The sequence below is a fragment of the Acromyrmex echinatior genome, chromosome 10 (genome assembly GCF_024713525.1).
Source record: "Acromyrmex echinatior isolate Ae372 chromosome 10, ASM2471352v2, whole genome shotgun sequence".
Taxonomy (NCBI): Eukaryota; Metazoa; Arthropoda; class Insecta; order Hymenoptera; family Formicidae; genus Acromyrmex; species Acromyrmex echinatior.
The window spans coordinates 9,977,631-9,993,519 of NC_141861.1; the positions used below are offsets into that span (position 1 = coordinate 9,977,631).

General features: G+C 38.9%; 2 long non-coding RNA genes across 3 annotated transcripts in view; one reads left to right on the forward strand and one right to left on the reverse strand.

The window, feature by feature from the left end:
- Nucleotides 1–15,889, forward strand: part of LOC105152520 (uncharacterized) — a 178,936-nt gene that overhangs the window by 135,428 nt on the left and 27,619 nt on the right. The gene's annotated exons all lie outside the window — the stretch shown is intronic.
- Nucleotides 7,067–12,678, reverse strand: LOC147908274 (uncharacterized). The gene is made up of 2 exons (XR_015546373.1): nucleotides 8,954–12,678; nucleotides 7,067–8,643 (listed from the first exon to the last, which is right to left on the reverse strand). It is a non-coding gene; the product is annotated as an uncharacterized LOC147908274 (long non-coding RNA).

Below are 15,889 nucleotides of genomic sequence, written 5' to 3' on the forward strand. Positions count from 1 at the left end.
CGTCGACGTCGTCCACGAGCAATTTCGGGAAATGGTTTGGATCACGGCCTTTTAGCCCATGGCGAGGCGGACGAGGGTGTACGTAGGTGCGGGTTTGCGGTGCACGGGTGTAGATGAGGGTGCGTGTGTGTGTGTCGGTGAACGCGACGAAAGAGCCGGCCAAAGGGCCGGCCGCAGGCCGTCACACATTCGCACGAGTGAGTGTACACACTTTCTCGCAGTGTGGCACAACGACACAGTGTGCCAGGCTCTTTGCCTGGCTACGAACATCGCGCGACACACCGCGCGAAATTGCATTCAGAAAAGAGCTCGTCCATCAGGGTCACAACCGCGGCCGACAATAGGTCACAATGGTATCGTATCGTGTGGGCACAGGCCGTACAGGCCGTACAGGCCGTATAGGATTACAACGTGACGATTATGAGTGCCGGTGAGTCTCGGCACATATTACCCCGGAGTTGGGTATATACGAGCTTGTCGGTTAGTATACCACCTGCCTGTATCTGTCAGATTGCGATTGGCGCGAAATTATGGGTTTTATACCCATCATTTCTGGGTATATATTTTGTATACTTTGCACGCTGCATCTCTTTAACATGTATCAAGTATCAACTGTTCGTATCTACAGATAGGAAATTGTATAATTTTATTTCATATCGTAATTTTACTTCTATCATCGTTTCAAACAGCAAACGTTGACGTGTATACATATGAATGAAATACTAGCCAACTGCGCGCAACGATCCTTTTGCGAAACGTCAGACTCATTTCATAACTCGCAAGAGTTCACCACTGCAACTGCTTTTTTATGTTTACATTTTATAAAACGCTTTTGAAATACGGGTCAACGGTTACTACGTCTGCATAATATTTTTTTTATGAAAAGCGTGTAAAATTCAGGTCAGCATAAAGGAATAATTTTGTCATTGACTGCTTGAAATATACCGTTGGTCCTTGCACTGACAATCGGATATATACATGTTTATTATGTGAATAAGTATACCAGTTATAATTGTTTAATTCGTAATTCGAAGATAACGAATAATAATACACAATGACTTAACTCGCGTAAAGTCTCGGTAATCTTCCTGATGTATATTATGTAATGTACATGTTTTTTTTCCTCCTCTCTGTTTAGATCTCTGTGGAGATAATCGGCAGTTTAGATAAGATAAGAAAAATAACCTTACACGGCATACGAAAATTGGAATCAGGGCGTGGAATCAGGTGATAGAGATTTAGATAGCGGTTCGTTGATTCATGCATGGACTCCATTTTAAATGCCCTTATGTGTGGCAATCAGCTTGCTTCTCGTCGATTGTGGTGACGCAATGCCAAATATAGTTTGTGTGGCAGTGAATCTGCTTCCGACCAAGTGGAATATTTTCGGCGCTCGATACATCCGCAGAATATTTTCGTCGTCATGAATTTTTCCACTTTTTGCTCAAGCATTTGTGTGAGCGGAATTGTGTTGAACGGAACGAGGGAACTATGCGAGAGTGTCGCTATTTCGTGGAATATAACACGATTTGGCGGTAAGATTGCTTCCTTATTCGAGTCCATTGTAGTTTATATACAATATTTTTCGTACGATGACGTTTATTTAAAAAAATGACGCGTATGGCTCGCGAAAATAGGAAGCAATACCGTTTTTGCAATACCGTTTATCCAGATACCGCAGTAAACGTAGTTAAAGTCCAGTTATCTTCTTCTTAACCCAATTAATTCCAATTAAGAAAAGAATAACGTGACTAGATCGATTAGATCGTGTTATTGCAAAAATTCCCTACCGATTGAAAGTTAATACGGTCAATGCGTGCGGCCAATCCCCGTTTGACGGGGATTTAGTTTAGGGTATCATGGATATGTTAATTATCCAGATACCGTTTAAATGATTAAAATTTTCACGTGACGTATGTGAACAGGGACCGCGTGTGTACTCTAACGCGTAATTATGTTGTGCGTTATCGTTTACATAATTTAGATACGCGTGGGGAAAGCTCCGGTGAAATTTGGAATGTATATTTGAATGGCGCGACGAGGAGCGAGAACGGACGCGTTGAAGCGAGGTAGCGATTCGATGCGCCGACTTTTCGTTTATGAACGTCGACAAATTCGCTAAACTCACTGGTAGAATCTACTGTGGAAAGCGCTTGCGATATTTTACGGAATATGTACGCGCGATCAAACTTCCCGACGGATGTAATGTACTAAATTGTCCTGTAATATGTATATTGATGTTAAAAGCAGGATAAAACTGTGTAATATTTGATTCATTCTGTCTTCAGTGAGGAATTATTGAACGTTATTCTCTTTCGCGACGTATACGATTAAATTTCAAAGACATCGAATTCCCAAATGAAATCCGATTCGCTTCAATAATTAACAGCTTCACGCGACACTAAACTGAATTTTTTCAAATGAGTAGTCTTCTCTCTACTTTGACCAATAGTCGACTACTTTGCATGTATATCGTTATTAATGAAGCGCTCTCTCTCTCTCTCTCTCTTTTCTCACTTGTATTTTTTGATCAATAAAGTTTACGTTTATATTTCATTTTATTCCACTCATATATTCGCAGTATTCGCGTTCTCGACCTCTCAACAACCGATGCCCCGAAAATTGATTCGTCACGCTGTATTTGCACACATATATACATATGCATACTTTCTCTTTCTCTTCCAGCGTGCATCCGACGTGACGTAGAATTCACGCCACGATTTGTTTGGCCGAGCCTGCTCCTCCCTCCACATCATCCCTTCGCGTTACATCCTGCTCTGCATGTATCCGCGGATATCTGTTTCATTGTTTTTCACGTATTGTTTGAGATAAATAATACGCCAGCCTCGGTCCCTTTTTTTTTCATACTTTATTCGCAGAGAGTGCGGCGCGAGCGGCTCGTCGCTGCATTCAATTTCACATACTCGCGCCTGTCTATCCGAAGTCCAACAGGAACGGTATTATATGTTTTCAACTATTCTGGATAAACAGAGCGTCAAATATTTGGAGAGGTTATTTTTATCGAGTTTCGATTAACCCTTTTCAGTTCCGATCAAGTTGTTCGTTATTCGATACGAGTCCTTGTGCGTGCATAGATGAAAATACGACATGAGAGGGAGAGGGAGAGAGAGAGAATATATTTAAATATTAATTTTTTTATGTCCGTATAATATTTGATGAAGAATACAAAATTACTTTTTCCTCTATGTATCAATGAAGAACGTAAAGACGCACAATTTTGTACTTTTAATGAAAAACTTGTATGCTTGGAAACTCGCATGTCTTTAAATTACACGGTAAGTTTCTCAAGTGGGTTGTCTTGGCAGTCACTCGGGACTCATTTACCGACTTGACGCCCAACGTCAAATAAATTCATTATCTTGCTGACAAACAGCAATTTCTCTGAGCCAAAGTACCTCTAATTAAAATGCAGCCGGTCTTGTAAACAAAGGATGAACAGTCTTTTCTTCCAAGTTGTGCAAAATCACGCGCGCGTCATCAGTTCAGAGAATATCTTAATTTTAATAGTAACAAAGAGAATTGTTGGTAGGTGCACGCGACTTATCGTTATTATTGTTATTATTGCATATAGGTGCACGTTAATCGTATTACATTCTTATTTATATGATATAAAGAGTTTATAATATTTGTCATCACATTCCAAACTACTAATATCCCATTTAGACAATATCTCCACAAATTGCAGCGTAACATCTCATCTCAAGTTGGTTTGTTATTTATTAACGGCAGCTCGTGTTAAGTCGTCTCGGGTATTTATGAGTCGATTAATATGTAAGCGCCTTATATCTTATGTAAGGCGGCGTTCAAAGTATCAGCCAGATTTCAAAGACGTCAGACCGTGAAGTCTCTATTAATATTTTGCAGCTTTAACGAGGGTTGATATTAAGTAATCTTGCTTTTGGCGTAAAGCACTTTTGCAAGCGCGTTGTCGGCTTTTGACACACTCGCCTCCTCCTTTGACAGTGAAAACTTTTAGCTAAATGGATGAACCAATTTAAAAGAACGCCACCGTTTAGGTACGCCGTTTAGGCAAAGTATTTTTCTTAAATCTTATGTAGCAATGCATTTTCATCTCAATCATTACAATATTTTTTTTATTCGTGTCACCTAGCACGTTAACTATATCGCAATAAGGACTTTTTCTTCTTTCTATTTATGATTCACGCTGGTATATTCGTATCAACGAATAATGTACCTTGTGAAATCGATATACTTTTGACCGTACAGTGACAGTCAAATCATGACATACATTTCATATATTGATTTATCCATTCGGTCATATTAATATTTATGTCATATTAATATTTATAAAAATTAAATACGTGCAATAATTTAATATATCATAAAATATAATTCATTTGTAGCAGCAAATTAGCGTCTTAGAGACAGTTTTTCAGATATATTATGAGATATATGGATCAAGGAAATTAATTAGAAAAAATATTATGGAATTACAATGTTTATTCAGTTGATATTATACTTTTACTTAAATCTACTTACTCTCTTACGATGTACACGCGAGAAATTTCAAATTACATATTTACATATGAAATATTTTGATATTGCAGTACTTTAGCACTTGCGTTAAAATTTGATGACAATTTAACGAATCTGCTGAGATTTAACAAATCTGAACAATAATGTTCTCCCTAAAGTGATTTCCCTTAATCTCGAACAAGAGATACATTGAAATAAATGCTTCATTCATCGGCTGTGAGACACGAAAGTCGCTGTTTTTTTTTTAAAACGGGGGCGGCCAGCGCCAGTATGCCAGTCCCGATGCAACGATGCAACGATGCAACGATGCAACGATGCAACGATGCACGTGAGCCAATAAGACGTTTCGATAAAACTGAATTTACGGTTTGAAAACTCGGTGCGGCTCGGCACCGGCTTTTATTGCCGTCGTATGTCGGTGCTTCGATGGCAGATAGTAGTGCGGAGTACGTGCGCCCCGAGGGGGTCGATTACCCGGTAGCACGCGCTAGAACATCGCCGGTTAATTGGAGATGCGCTGGTTCGAGCTCCCGGTCTGTCCTTAATGAGCTCCGACGACCGCCACCCTGGCCCCCGGCTCTGTCCTCGACTAAAGAGACATCCGCGCGCGCGCGCGCGCGCGATTTCCCTCGTGAAAAAGCTGTTTCTATCCGTCGACTGTCTTGAATGGATAATACCGATTTAAAGCTTTACGGACTGAATGCTCCGGATTGTCGGACATGCGGACAATGTCTTATTGTCTATCTACGATGATTCTAGTCTGATACGCTTAAAAATTTCACCGTCGGATGTACATATGTATGAGCCTACATATCTTGGGAATAGATCGACGAATGGATATCGAATGGATATTTAGCAATTATATGGACGTATCGTTATCTAGGTATCATCGCTTTTTTACCGTTGCGTTGACTATAAATAAAACTATAATATCGAGCGTACAAGGTTGTGTTTATCTATTATTATCTATTCGCATCGAATGAATTTCGAAAGATCAGCTCGAGCGATGAGAGCGCGCGTCACTTAAATTTAGTACACAGCGTGCGGTTAATGAGCAAAGATAGCGTCGGAGGTGGGCGCTGGCACGGGGGGGTAGCGAGAAGCCACACTTTGGCGAACATTGCGTAATCAATTTCACGAACGGCCAATTTCTGCGAGCAACGGCTTTAGCTCGCCCTCCGGTTACGCAAAATCGTGCGCGGTTCCGCCGATGATAAATTATCGTCGCGCCCGTCGAGCACGCGGCCCCAATCGATTTTTATCGGGCAGCCGAAGAGACCAGCCACGACGATGTCGACGACGATGTCGACGATGTTAGGGACGCGCGTGTTCTCTCTCTCTCTCTCTCTCTCTCTCTCTTCTAACGGCAATATATAAAAGCTGTCAGTGGGAAGCAGTCAGAGCCGACAACCCGTTAAAAGTGAGTTCCAGAAAGAAGTACGAAGTAATCCATCCGCTCATCTTCGAGTAATTAAAACTTATAATTCGTGGCAGCCCTCGTCCGCGTCGAGCTTCGAGCTTCGAACCTCATCCCTTTCACGCCGATCCATCCACCGACACCCTTGGCTGCGCGCATCCTTCTGCGGCGCCTCCTCTCTTCATCTTCCAGAAGTTGCCTGCGTCCCCCATGACCTCCTGCATATTTCATACTTTGTACCGCAATTACTTTATCGCGCTTCCGTGGATTTTGGTTGGGGGTTGGAAAGGCAGCGGCTGGAGCGGTGGGGTTTGCGGGGGCGCGGCGCGAATACTTATCTTCCTGTCGGCGCTGCTACTCGGATACATTCAAAATAGACCGGCCTGCATTTATTCTTCGTTTCGTTAGCTTCGAAGATGGTTTAGGCGCCGGTGTAGGAGATGAGAAAAATAGGTAGAGGTGAAATGTTCAACGTGAGAAATGTTCAACGTGAGAGGGCAAAGAACAGAAGGAAGGAGACAAACGAATACAGCAAAATTCGCATTAATTTCGATTATCATTATCATATTCAATTGTTCAGTCAACTTAATGACTTTTAAATAGATGGTTTTTGGTAATGTTAAATGAGTTAAAAAAGCTGCAGGAGCTACTGTATTTTTATTTTATTCTATTTTAGTTTCTTTCTGTTTGAACATGTTCTCGAGGGCTGAACGAAATGAACGAAAATTCTAACTTGCTTTTTTTAGAGAGTATAATTTTTCTATTTCTTTTTTACTTACGTTGTTCGCTCTTTTAATAATGAGATATCCGATATCATATTTTTTTGTATAATATTTTGCATCAGCTTTGAAATTATTCTTAAAGAATTAAAATTTTTATCATATACCTATATATTATTTTACAATATTTTATATTACATTTTTCCAAATTATTCTTTTTTACGTTTTACAAAGTTTTTGAAAAAAATATATGTTATTAATGAGATATAAATTTTTACAAATATTATCAATCGAAAACGATTGATTAAAAGACAAAAAATGTATTTTCCAGGCAAAAAATTATTATACTTAGTACAGATTACGAAACAAAGGCTGTTTTTATCTCAGACTTTAAATAAAGACGAATTCACAATTTATTTAACGTTGTTATTTTATTAGTGAAGTTATCCTAAAACTTTTTAAAATATATCAGAAATGTGTAATTACGTCCTGAAAAAGATCAGACACCAAGAAGTTACAGACATACTAACAGAGTAATTGTTATCTTTGGAATCGTACGCAGTGTAGCTTTTGTTCTATGCTGCGTAATTACTTTATCGTGCGTTCGCGATTACAAAGGTAACAAAGAATTTTCAGAGTTTACTCTCGGTTTCACATTGTCGAACAAAAGAATGGAAGAAAAGAAAAGAGTGAGAGAAAGGGGAAAGCAAGAGAGAGAGAGAGAGAGAGAGAGAGAGAGAGAGAGAGAGAGAGAGAGAGAGAGCATGAGTAAAAATAGGGATAGTTTTGTCCAAAATTTTCGGCGTGCAAACTTTCTGCGAATTTATTTTCTCTATCATTATAATATTACTTTTTAATGAATATTGCTTGAGATAGCTGATTAATGCAGCATATAACTTGAAAACAAAATGCAAGACACTGATTACAAAATACATTCGGAAAATGTATCGTATATTTTTTTCTGTAGTAATTTTATTAAATTTGAGACAGAAGTTTGAAAACAAAGTTAATGTATTTTGCAAATATTTAATGTATATATATATATATATATAATACTCAAAATAGGAACATGTATAGAAGAAACAGAATTACATCCGCTTTTTTATCGAATTGTTGGCGAATTAAGAAAAAAAAACAATAGCTTACGTGATGTCTGATTGTCAAATTAAAAAAACTTGCAATTTAATCGCGTTTATGTAATCCACATTTGCGTCACAAACGTTACATCATCCAATTACATAACTGCACTGATTGTGTTATTTCCGATTAAAAACCGCATAGAGGCTCCGTTTGAGGAAATTATCTTCAAAGGTCTCCATTTGATTTATCTCAAAAGACTAGCAATTCTAATTAGGAGGACATTTGAGGATGAAATATGTATAAAAGTCACAATGAGATATAATGTGATGGATCCTCAATAGCAAAAATTGCAGCAATATAGCTACAATATTGCAATAATATTACACGTTGCAGCAATGTTGTTGCAACATTACTGCAAGTTTTGTGCTGTTGGGGATAGTTCGTTTGGTCAATACATGGATTCTTGCAAGTAACGGATACAAATTTCAATGTGTTTCTCGTTTGTTCGTCTCGAAGTGGAAAAAGTCAAGAAGGACGTGTTGCAGGAGAACAAGAAGGAGTTTGGTTCTATCATTGGAATGGGGCAAGTCCAAGAAGAGAAACGGAAACATGCGAAAAAGAGAAAAAGAAAAGAGATAAGGAGAGATGAGAGAGAGAGAGAGAGAGAGAGAGAGAGAGAGAGAGAGTTTCGCGTTCCCGGAAAGCCGATGATATTAAAGGAAGGAAGAGAGGACGCGCACTAAACGGAGAAATGAGGCGACAAAGTCCAAAGCGTCTGCTCTCCATTGTGTCGGCGACCCAGCATTTCTCCCTTGCGACGGGGTGAATTCATCCCTTGCGCTCTTTTATTTTTCGTGCACCACCCGGCGTTTCGGCAGCCTCCAGTTTCCTTGTCTTTTCACTATATTTCTACCAATGTTTGTAAAACGGGCAAGTCAGTGCAACGTTACTATGTGTCCTTTTAATCATCAAATTAATAAGTTTTTACTATAATCAAAATTTTATAGAAGAATTATATACCTACTTACTAATCTTTAAATTATATATATTTTTAAAAATCTTTCAGCACAATATTCTTTTGTGTAGATGTTATTTTTATTTTTCTTTCTTTCGCTCATTTTTTTTCCCTAATAACTACTGTTGTCGCGTATATAATAATTATTATTGCGATTGGAAATGAGAAACGTAATATCTCTTTTCGAAAGCGTCGTATACTTGCCATTGTACATTCAGAAGTCTATCCGTAAGTAAGAAGAAAACAGCGACGCAGATGGTTGATCCACTCAATTTCAGATTCATGGATGCCAGACTGAAAAATGTTGCTTCTTTTCGCCGGCGGCGCGACGCGACGTGGTGCGTAGCATTCTCCCTCCTGCGCGTTTTTCCCTTCCCCAATGTTCTACTCCCATCGCATCGTTTCTTTTCGATACAGAAGCAGCTCCTCCGATAGACGTGTCTGTGCCTCTTATTGGCTGGGTAGACGAGTTATGTCGAAAATATAATAAACCACCCCCTACTAGCGTTACGATGCATATGACCTCAGCCGGTCTTTGTAAATACTGGTTATATGCGGAATTTGCTCGTATGTTGCGTTCCGATAATGTTCATTTCTAACTACATGTGTGTGTGTGTGTGTGTGTGTGTGTATACAGGGAGTCTCTAAATTCCCATGTACGGAGTACAAGACGTGATACTTTATGCTGGAACAAACAACTTTTTTTCTCTTGCACAATTGCGTCTGACAAGTAGTTTTTGCAGAAGAATATGGTACAGGGTGGGCCATCTATTGGTACGTTTTTGAATTTCGTCGTATGGCAACACCGAACGAGCTACAGACCCGAAATTTTGACAGTTTATTAGTCATACCGTCCGCGGCACGAAACAACATGTTTTCTCTTGAAGAGCGTTTTGAAATTTTAAAAACTTATTTTCAAAGTCAGTGCTGTGTCGCCGAAACTGTACGAATTTTGAAAAGAAATATGGGTCGTGATAGAGCACCCACCGAAGGAGCTATACGCAAATTGGTGAGGAAAGTTCGTGAGAAAGGGATGTTAGTGGATGACATTATATTACGACTGTTTTGAGTGAAATTGGCGCCGAGGTAGTCCAAAATGTCATTAATAATTGGGGTGACCGAATGGCATACTGTAAGGCCAGTAGAGGGAGCCACATGAACGAAATCGTTTTTCATTCTTGACGCGGATACTTTTAGCTTCACAATAAAAAAAAAATTAATAAAAAATATCAATGTATGCTCATTTGATCGCATTTTTAAAAACGTACCAATAGATGGCCCACCCTGTAGATTGAAATTATACGAATGACCGGAAAAATTATTTATCGAATGTAATTTTACTATAGAAAAAAAATTGTTCATTTTAGTACAAAAAACAATTTTTTTCTTTAGCAAAATTGCGTCCGATAAGTAGTTTTTGCAGAAGAGTAGATTGAAATTAACAAATAAAAGCAACAATTATTTATCGGACGCAATTTTGCTAAAGAAAAGAGTTATTTGTTTTAACATAATGTTTTATCACGTCTTGTACTCTGTATGCGGGAATTTAGAGACACCCTGTATATATAAGTGAACAATTTCTCTCTTGAATAAAACTTGTCATTACATCTTATGTTAATATATGTTTCATCAAGATAACCTTTATATAATCACGTATTTAAAATGACACGTCTATCGGCTCTCCATTCCTGTATTACAAAGTTAAATGCCCACTGAATTACATGTCAATTACACGTTCAGGAAAGTTTGCCGCGTCGGCAGTGGTGCCTTAATTATTCCTCAGTGCTTGCGTCACGGCAGGATGTAAATATCCTGGCGTGAAAGAATCCTTCCACTCGCTCGCAAGCTCGCAACCTCGCAACCTCGTTGCACTTGGCTTTCTCTCTTCCCATTTCTCCTCGATGGGAAAGTGTCACCCTCTGCGGAGCCGGCAGGAAGAGACACGTCTGAAATATAATAAACCTCGTCGGCGTTACGACACACCGAGAGGCTCAGCCACCTCTGTAAATATCCCGATATGGATTTCGAATATTTTACCGGGCATTCGTGAGGGTGCGTTCGTGTAAGCTCACCTCGCTCACATCCCCAGTCGGTTCGGGTCCACTCTGAATATTTTTCCGGACCGAAGCGGAAGTAGAAGGGGATGGGAACCCTGATGCAATTTTCACCGTCTCTCGGAATCTCATTCCGCTCCCGTGTCCTGTCGACAGGATTAGGTAATTTTGTACTACTCCTAGATGACGTTTCTTAAAAATATCATAAAAAATAATCAGTTATAGTTTAAGTATAATAATTGGTTTTTTAAGTACTCGTAATGAGGCTTTTTCCTTAAGTATTAAATAGAAAAAGGTGAAAAAAAAGTGTGTAAGAATTGTAGTCTCTAAACAATAATAATGGAATAAGTAATAAGAAACATAGAAAAACCTATAAAAATTACAGCACTGTGTGAGCTTGAGATAACTTGGACAACACAACGGTGTTGACAACTAATGTTGGAAGTGGTATGCCGAGTGACGGCTCTATGTTGGAAGGATTTTCCTAGAAGATTATCGTACCGTGCCGCAGCTCATAACATAAACTGCCGCCAAAGTTTCGGATGTTGTACGTCGATGGATAATACAGCCACTCGAGTAATTAGAATGATGACAAAGTTTCGACTTAATCCATAAAGCGGGTTCCCCGCGAATCTCGTGTCGCGAGCAATTTAGATTAATGTGATTTTTGGAAATTACGGGTTCTATTGTCAATCCTAACTAGTAGAAGTAGGTGCGGGTTTTACTCAATTATTTGCAGTAATTTGCAGAAAACAATAATTTTCTCTTTCATCGTATTCTTTTTCCGGAAAGGTGTCTTACAAAAGTATTCTATATACATATTCTTCGCAATCACATTTATGACAAACTGACAAATTTTTGACATTTAAGTCTTAAAGCAAGATTTGGTCGCATGCTCGCATGTAATGTTGACCGATGTGATATCTGCTAAATTTTAAGTTTTATATATATATAATTTCGACGGAACGAACGAAATAGAAACGAAGAGATAGAGGAGAAATAAAACGAAAGCGACTAACGTGAATTGGAAAGGGAGCAGTTTAGAGTGGAAGTGATGGAGAAGTCGTCGTTGGAGGTCGAGGCAGGAGTCGGGCGAAAACTCTGTTTTGGAACTACCGAGTTCAAATCTAGCTACGACGAGAGGGAGATAAAGGGAAATGGTAAACGAAGGATGCACAGCGACAGAGGACAAGAAGAGCGTAGTAAAGAACAAGGGTAGTCGGCGAGAAAGTGGCGGAAGAGAGTGAGAGAGAAAGCGAATGAGGTGTCGCTCCGTTAGAATCTTTCTGAGATTGCTTAATTAACGGCAGAAGTCTGATATAAATTCGTTCGTGTGCTAAATCAGGATCCACCCCTGGCGCCTCTTCGCCGTTCTACCGCCGTACTTCGGCCAAACGTGCGCTTCGGCCGGGTACAAAAGCCGTGGCAGCTTCTCCTGAACCTTAATTATCCTCAAACTCGTATTCTGGACGTTCGTATTACAGACCATGGCAAGTTGGCGGGGAAAGGAAGAGGGGGAGGGACTTTACTTTTGGTTACTCATTTGCGTGAAATATCGCGCGATGACGACTTTTCGTGGTCGTGCATAAGCACGTAATTTTTATCTCGTGCATCTAGACTTTAGTGCATTTAGACCCATATTGCATAATTAAAAAGAAAACAATGCTCAAGTTTCATAAACTTTTTTATGATATTGATCAAACGATTTTACATTTTTAGGGATTTTGTAAAGGAACGATAGTTTATAAAGGATATAATGAAGAATATAATATACATTTTTAAAATGTTACTAATAATGTAAAACATTATTCAATTATCGTAAAATGTACTCTTCGTGGTTTAGCGAGTTATTCCTCTTCACTCCCTTCTGCCCTCGAGACTTTTAATTTCAATAAAATGTTACAAATTTATCTGAATTCGAACGTGCGTATTCTACGTGATCATTTTGCACAACAAAACAGATAAAACGTTCTAGCATACGTGCATGGAGGGGAGGGAGATAGATTAATAATATTATAGTATAAAAAATTACTTTGTAGTACAAAGAGTATTGTCCATTTTGACATTTCGTACCAAGAAAAATTTTATCATTATAATGTGTAACGTCATACCGACGTGATTATATGCTGGAATAATTCCGAGTAATGTAATGTACCTACGAAGAGAAATGAATTGCGAGATGAAATATTCGAGGTACAGTACGATCTGCTTTTAGTTTTCCGACGCATGTACTATAAGGAAAATATGGCTCTGCAGCATCATATTATGAAAACATGAAATTATTATAATCAAGAAAAGTAGAGTTTACTTTGTCTTGTTAAATTCTTTTTATATATGTTGCTCTATATATACAGAAGTAACGACAGATTGATGAGAATAAATTTGTTTGCATTTTATTTCATCTTATTTTTCTTATTCTTTTTTGTATTTTATAATTAATTTTAATATTATATATGTACAAAAACATAATAATATTATATTATATTATATTATATTAGTATGAAATATTTTTTTACAATAACTATTTGCCTCGTCATATCTTGATATTCTCCAATTCTGGTTCTTTCTCGCCATCTTACGATGTAATGAAAGGCTCGTAATTCGTAGCTCCACAATGCCCCTTCTATCGTTAGTTTCACGACACGACAACCAACACAGTGGTGGTCAATCCGAGCTATCCGTGAAGCACAGGAGTTATTTGCAGGAATTTCCAGAATTGTTGGTCAGAGGGTGGATCCTCGGTGCCTGTCGGACCAAACCGCGTATACGCGCCCTTGCACGACCGCCTAATTTTCGTGGCTCGACCCATCGCCAAATTGGATTTTATTAAATGCGTCTGCAGAGGTTGCCGCGCGCATTGCCCGGTATGTTCCGTCTGCGCGGAAGTATCCGTTTCGTTAATAACTGGAATAAACGTTAATTTCCTCCAAGTTTACTCAATTCTTGAATTCAGTCAAGCTTTCAAATTCTCACAATTTTCACGCAGAAATATTAGATAGCGGATAAAATTTAGCGTATATGTTTGACGTATTTAAAATAAAGTTGTTTATTTAATACATATTCTAATTTCTTTATTTCCTTATAGTCTTTTCTTACGATAAAAATGAATTTATCGAGTATCACTAATTATAAATTAAGGAATTTGTGCGATAGTCGTTTTCCTGGATGAAGGTCACCAAGGGATAACAAGAGTTTAAGCGAATCGTGTCTTCTCTCGTTACACAGTTGTGAAACATCCATGGTGTCTTGCAAATAATGACCGCGGACCGAGTATCGTGAACGGCGATGGTTACTGCCGTTCGGACGTTTACGCTGTTATACAACTGGAAAACGTAACTGTGGACGAAACATAGAACTGGACATTACTAACAGATAGACGAGTCGCGTGGTGGAATGCACTAACATAAAAGCTAATGTAGCAAAGTGCGGTTATGTCTATAATGGAAGCGGCTCTCATGGTGTGCATTCACCACCTTCATCGTTCTCCAGAAGTCCACTAATATCCTTCTAGATGCCACCCCTGCGTCCTGTCTTCTCTCTTCGAAGTCTTGCTTCGAAGTCTTGCTCTCAGTTAAAGAGCTCTTCGTTCTACTCTTCACTAGCACCTCGCTTTTCTTCCTTTTTTTTTTCTGTACGTAATATCGAATTTATAGGTTTTTTTTATCAGTTTGAAATATTCTAACAAAATATCCTAACAATTTTTGTTTTTTAAATAGATTTCGTGTGTGTGTGTGTATGTGTGTGTGTGTGTGTGTGTGTGTGTGTGTTCGATACGGATATACGCTCAATAGAGGATAATTAATAAACATTTATAGACATCGTGTCTATGTTTCGACATATAAAGTGTAATAAAGGCGTTAATGAGAACGTCAAATCCGAGAATGGGGATTTTTAATTACTTTAAGATACTTGAAGGACGTCCGCTTTCCTTTCGCGTAACTGATTGACTTTTATTAATTATGTGATTCTTGCAACGCCTTCTCTAGCTGCAGGCAATTTGTAACCGTGTTCTCGAGGTTTAATGAAAATGTCAACGTTCAGACGCCAAGCACCTCTCATTAGCTAACCGTAAGCGACACCTGTTTGCTATCCGCGTTACAATGAAATAATAATATAGCACAGAAAAGTCAGTCTCGAATGTAATATAAAGGCAAAGTTGATGTGCATATGAATGTTTTACGATAATTGTGCTGTAAATGATTAATAGACACTCATGCGACTAAGCATGACATTGCAAATTTTCATGAAAACTATAAAGATGTATTATAAATTGTAAGGAGTCAGTCTAACATTTTAGAATTTAGGTAGTTTGCTAAAACGAGAGAGGAGGGGGAGAGAGAGAGAGAGAGAGAGAGAGAGAGAGAGAGAGAGAGAGAGAGAGAGAAAGTTCCATTAATATTCTCGACAAGCGAGGATCGAACTTCAATTATTCAGAGGAACGCCGTTATACGCTCGTCACCCTCTGTAATGGTGTCGTGCGTCTTTTTGGCGTTTCATCTGTCGCTCCTGCACGCTCTCACACACACACACACACACACACACACACACACACACACACACACACACACACACAGACACATGCACACATACGCATTAGTATTAGCATTAGCATTAGTATTAGTATATTGTATGGATGCTGTGCGTGCGTTTGTGTGTGCAATATATGTGGCGATGAACGCGCGCATAGGAGTGTCTCTGAATTTCTTTCGAGAAAGAGAGAAGGAAAAGAACGGAGGATTAGAAAAAGAGAAAGATTGAGCTCTCCTGAGATATACGGGGGTTGATAGAGGGTTGGAGAGGCCGCAGAGGCTCACCGTACTGATTATACCCACACCAATCGCCAACCACTCACGAGCCGTGTATCCCAATACGAATTAAAACATATCAAAAGCACGTATATATATTGAAGTCAATACCTTCGAGCTTCCACGCTCCGTCTTCTGATCCCAAGTGTGAGATATAGAATGCCTTCGGGTAGGCAATAGACGGAGCAAGCAGAGAAACTTTAATATTTACGATATGTTGGTTTATTCCATGTATAAGTCAGGACAAAGTAAATGATTTATTTAACATGAAATTCAAGTTA